This window comes from Diaphorina citri, unplaced genomic scaffold, assembly GCF_000475195.1.
Source record: "Diaphorina citri unplaced genomic scaffold, Diaci psyllid genome assembly version 1.1 scaffold2346, whole genome shotgun sequence".
In the NCBI taxonomy this organism is placed as follows: domain Eukaryota; kingdom Metazoa; phylum Arthropoda; class Insecta; order Hemiptera; family Psyllidae; genus Diaphorina; species Diaphorina citri.
Genome location: NW_007379770.1, coordinates 9,848 through 16,125, shown reverse-complemented (window position 1 = coordinate 16,125; position 6,278 = coordinate 9,848).

Here is a 6,278-nt window from a genome sequence, read left to right as displayed (position 1 = left end):
ATTTTTTTTTAATTATTATTCCCTATTTATTTATAATAATTGTCTAACTTGTAATGCTTTCATATAAACCTAATAATTACTATTACTTGTATTATTTTTTAATATTTTATCTAGTGAGTACGATTTTGAATGTTTTAGTTGAAAGAAAAATCGAGTAAAAAAATTAATATTAAAATAGTCATGAAGATATGTACTTGAAGCCTGGTGTTTTTTCTTCTTTAATGTGTTTTGGAGGTTTAAGATAGGGAACTGTAACTTCTAAGGTCTTATCGTTTCGAAAGCGAAGAGAGAAGAAATTCAGACGTTCCGAGAACGAACCTCATCTTTTGCAATTATTATTTTAGAAGATTTTACATCAGAGCCTCTTTTGCAATATTTCAAGGGCCACATTCTTTTACATCAAGGCCTATTGAGGAACGGAAGTAAGAAGAATTTGATGAGAAAATTCCTGCCTCAGACGGAAATGCTTCGCACATTGCATAATCAAATAGTTTTACGGCGTTCATACAAATTTGGAAAGCTCTTTTGAGGTAGGTACTAGGTACCTACTACCTAATTTTTTGTGTCCCTCAACTCTTTTTTAGGTCTGCAAATAAAAATCTACCTGCTTAAATGCATGCACGACTAGGTAGGTATGTGTATGAAAGGGGGGGGGAGACTACTTTTATTAGTAGTGTAATTCCCTCATGTATAGGCTATTTACTCATTTACAGTAGAATGTAGATAGGTAGGTACCCTATTTATTCTATTCTATTTTTCTATGTACCTACCCATTTTTTTCTAAAATTATTTACCTACGTATGTAAGTACAAAGTACCATCATTTTCATTCTTCGTGATATCTATTAATAGCTATGTTTATGTTTAGATTCTTATGTTTAAACTTAGATACCTATGAGCAACATGATAATGTCAAGCCTTGTGCCCACCGGAAACATATGTCTCCCAAGTTGGGAATTCCAACAGTTGAGTTGCGTACTTATTGTTGCAAAATAAAATGTTTCGAATGTTGAGCAACTTTTAAAAGAAAAAATTTGGACCGATTGCAATACTTTCACTACTAGTATAGCTCGCTATACTGTAGTAATAGAAAGTAAAAATCTCTTACGTACTACGTACCTAAAAGCTAAGAAAAATGTTTCAGAAACAAGTCTGGAGAGGAAAAAAGTTGCCGGATTGTTGCAAAAAACATTTCTGAATTGTTGAGAAACAATGTTTCTGATGAAAATGTTGCTGGTGGGTACTAGGCTTTACATTTCCCATGTTAATGTTACTCGGGTAGCATGACAGAGAATTTAGTTATTTTAGTTCAAGTTTACCTATGAAACGGAATGTTTTCGTTAGAGACGACGTCCCTGTCCCCTTTAGTAAATGCCTCCTATTAACTCCTATAGGAATGTGTACCTATGCTCTCTTTACTATGTACGTGCCTTTTGCCCCCATTTTATTTTATTTTATTTTTTTTTAGAATCGCTGATCTAAACCACTTGAGTTTTTAAGAGGTTTGATACAGGGAACTGTAACCACGGAGATCTTATCGTCCCGAATGCGAAGAAAAAATCAGGACAGGACAGGAAAAAGCCAGCCGTTCCGAGAACGAACCTTATCCTGTTTCGGATAAAGTTCCTCCTCGGGCGGGATTCGAACCCTCGGGAAGGTCAAGGACAATGTCCGTAATACGTAGTCACTTTTCGCCCACCCGTATAAAATAAATATCAGGAAAATGTAGGTTTTACCATAAAATTTGAATACCACGAAGGTTACCTAAACATTTACATATCGCCTCTATACTTAGGTTTACACTTTCTTTCTTCATCATCATCATCATCTTCTTCTTCTTCTTCTTCTTCTTCTTCTTCTTCTTCTTCTTCTTCTTCTTCTTCTTCTTCTTCTTCTCCTTCTTCTTCCTCCTTTTACTCTATACTCCTTTTACCCTTCTCTCGTTTTTTACCTTTTGGAAGGGAAAAAATGAATAAAATGGAAATGGAAAGTATGAAAAACGAGCAGGTATTACCTACATAATCATAATTATTAGACTCTTTTTTCATGGACATAGGTAAGTTCACTTATATTTACATATAGGTATGTAGGAGCTTAGAGGTGCAGGTATAGGTTAGGTGTTTCAATCAAGGCAACACTGAGGGGGGCCGAACCCTAACGGGAGAAAATTTCGACAATGGCGGGCACTGAACAAGGGACCTTCGAGGTTGATTTTCAGCATTCCTTTACGTTTCTCTTGAACATGCAAAATGACTGACGTATCTTTGTTACGTACTTTCAGAACAAAGTTATTTGCCTTTTGCCAAAATTCTTTGCACAAGGCCACAAATCGAAAATTCATTGACCGCCAAATCTTTCAGATTCAATTATTTTCCCTCTGTAATTTAAGAACAAAGGAAATTTATGTACCTAATTTAGTAGGAGAAAATCATTGCCTTTTGCCAAAATTCTTTACACAAGACCACAAATCTAAAATTCATTGACCGTCAACGCGTCAACAAATCTTTCAGATTCAATTATTTTCCCTCTGTAATTTAAGAACAAAGGAAATTTATGTACCTAATTTAGTAGGAGAAAATCATTGCCTTTTGCCAAAATTCTTTACACAAGACCACAAATCTAAAATTCATTGACCGTCAACGCGTCAACAAATCTTTCAGATTCAATTATTTTCCCTCTATAATTTAGGAACAAAGGAAATGTAATTTAGTCAAATAATGGAGGCCGAATTGTTAGCCGTCCTTCAATTATTAGTCGATGGCCTTGAGTAAAGGCCACTGACCATCAGCAACTTTGACGTTAATGGCGATCAAGAATGCACGTCTGGGGGACTTTGCTTGGGCGAAACACGAAACGGACGAAAATAAATAATGCTATGACCAGGCTCGAAATTCCAAAGGTTGTGTTATTTTATGTGTCAACCTGGGTATTTCACCCTTATGTGATGTTTCAAATTTAGACCTGCACTTCTAGTGTGATATCAATAATAAAGCTCCTAAAGAAAAAAATATACCTAGAGTAAAAAATTAATATCAAGAAGACTGGATCAAAATTTTGACTTCAGAACTTCGATAATAAACTGGATATCAGAAATTCCATAAAACCGCAACCTGTAGCGTCTGTAAGCGCCATTGCAATATTCAGAAAGAAAGGGTAGAATTCATATTAAAAGGAATTTCCAAAAGAAATAATGTAAAAAAATAACAATAGAAGGTAGGTAAGTGAAGCAATAAAACAATATTAAAAATAAATTTAACAAAGAAAAGGTCAGATAAAAATGTCGGCAAGAGCATTAAACCAAAGTAATTTCCAACAGCATTACAGCTATACAAAAGACTAGAAAAGTAGCCCCATTTGAAACTACAAAATAGCCCTATTCTTTACAAAATTACCTACAAGTCTGTTCAGTTTCTATTAGCGATCTGAACACTGATATGACCAAACAACAACAAGAAGAGAATTAATGTAGGTAGGCAAGGAAGAAAATAGATTTTGAAAGGCAAAAAAAGGAAATAAGGACACGAGAAAGGAGAAGAGAGGAGAGAAAGAATAAGAAGATGGACAAAGGGAAAAGAGGCAGAATAATAAGTATCGTTGGAATTGAAAGGAGGAGCAGAAGGACGAAGAATAGACGTAAAGGGAATATTGTCTCACTGACTGAAACATGAAGATTCTGTATACAATGGCCATAATAAACATGAATGCCTAGATAATTTATACATCTAAAAAAGCACTTGTTTGAATGTGGATGAATGTAAAAAAAAAAAAAAAAAAAAAAAAAAAAAAAAAAAACATGATGTGGGTTGTACCGAATTAGTCATTGACTTCTTTTTGGGCGCCAAAAATGTGGCGGTCATTTCAAAAGGTCAAAAGTCATAGGTCAAAAGTCGCATTAACTTGAAAAGAAGAGAAAGAAGAAGAAGAAGAAGAACAATAGTTTTGACAGAGGGAACTGTGAAAACGAGTCAGTCTTTGAACGTACTGACCCTCTAAGTAGGTAATTTTGGTACCAGTTGCTAAGAACTTGAAATTCCTTCGGACAAATACCGACGTGAAAAATTCCGAGTTTTACGAAAAAAGACTCGAAATTGTGTACTATAAATTCCAAGAATCTACCGGAACTAGAATTTTCAACACAACACGGACCAATCGATTTCGCAGCAACCCTTCAACTCAATCAGTCTTCGACTTGAAACAAGCCTTTGATCTAGTGGAATCCGACCCCACCATTTCTGTCCAAAATGGGCTGCGCCAGTAGTGGCCAACCGGGGGCTGTCCACGCAGACAGTCCAGGGGCAGAACTGTCCAACGGGGGCATCATGAAGGACACAATGGCCAAAATGAGCATGAAAGGGGACTCCCTCATGGGGAAAGCTAAGGACCTGGTGGACTCGGAAATTACACAACCACTAAGCAATATGGCGGACGATGCTATGAAAAAAGTACATGGTAAGTATAAATAGTAAGTAGTAATTTTTATTAACCCATAAGATCCGAGGCCTACATTAAAGGCACACCAAACTTGACCAAACCTTTCTCTCTTTTTCGCTAATATGTACATATCTCAGTCACTCTACGTCAGAACGTCAGAGTGCATCGGGGATTTCTCCATTAGTTAGAAAACAAAATTCTCTACTATTTTCACTAGTACCTATTTAACATATTTACTCAGTACCGGTCTGGAGTTAGAAGCGGTTAAATTTTTAGCAAGATCCAACGAAAAGAAAAATGGTTCGGCTCCTCTTATGGGTTAATCGAACGAACTAAAGTTCTAGGTGTCAACTTCAATTTGAAGGTTTCGCCTGTTCTCTTTCGGGGTGTCGCGGGTTCGATTCCCGACTGAGACTGGTTCATTTTACCTTGTTCTTTCTAGTTCTAGTTTACCTTGTTCTACGGTTGTTTACATAAAAAAAACTGTGTACCTACCTAACCGATCGAAAAAGGAATAAACAAAGGAATTAACATGAAGGATATTAATATTTGGTCATTATTTTTGGGTCCCAGCACCCATTGTTCTTTTGGTTGTCCCTTTATTACCCCGATAAAATTGCCAGTTCATTGGACTATTGTTATTATGCAAATTTGACCAAGATACAAGCCCTGTTTCCTGGACTAGAAAAAATTAAAAATAATAATATATATAAAAAAAACAATACAAAATTACCACTCCACTGGTTTTGATTGGATACCCTTCTCCTCCCTCACCTTCTCCTCCCTCTCTTTCTTCTCCTTCCTCTCTTTCTTCTCCTTCCTCTCTTTCTTCTCCTTCCTTCCCCTCTCCCCCCCTCCTCTATTGTCTTAAATGTCATGCTCTCCTTGTCCAATATAGCATTGTCCTTATCAAAACTCTTGATAATGATTTCTAAAGGGTGTCCCAATAAGCGATCAATGTATAAAGAGAGTGAGTTGTAAAAAACAACGACTCGACTCTTTTTAGTGGATTGACTCAAATCGTAACCCCTACCTATAATAAAATTGTTATAGACATTTATAGACATAGGGAATTGAAGAATGAGTTATAGGTACATTTACATATATTTTAGGATCTGACTCATCAAATACCTACTTAGTTCAGTGTTATCTTTAAAATGACATGTCAAAATTCATATTCTAATGTCAAACGGTTTGACCGAAAATAAATAGGTACCTATGTAAATAAATCCTTTATAAAAAAAATGTTCAGATACCTAAGTAAAAAAAGTTGTGTTGAGTTGTGTACTACCCGGTATGGCCATGTTGCGTGTTGCGGTTTCTAAAGTTCATTCATACAAAAAAAAGGTAAAAAATAAAAGAAGGTAAAAAATCTCTGACCGCTTCAGTTTCTTCTGATGACTTTTGAACTTACAGGTTTTACGACCCTCTTACATGAAAAGTATACAATCATTGTTAAATAGCAGTGGCGAAGCTATTTAAGGGAGAATTTGATACATATTGGGAATTTTCCAATAAGAGAAAGATCACAATACTGATGATATAAGTCAGCTCCCATGGCGTAGTGGTCACTGCGCTCGCCTTGCACGCGGGAGACCCGGGTTCGATTCCCGGCGGGGTCAAGAAATTTGTATGATGCAAATTATTGATTCCGTGACTGGCTGTTGCGGGGCCCACTCAGCCTCGTGAGGGAAATGAGTAGCTATGACATATAAATGCGCATAGCGACCGGTGCCAGCATGGTAGGTAAACATTGGATTTTAGGATTATTGAGATATTGGAAAAATCCTACAATGCTGCAGTGAGCACCAAAGTTGTGACATAATAACACAAAAAAACTGCATTTAC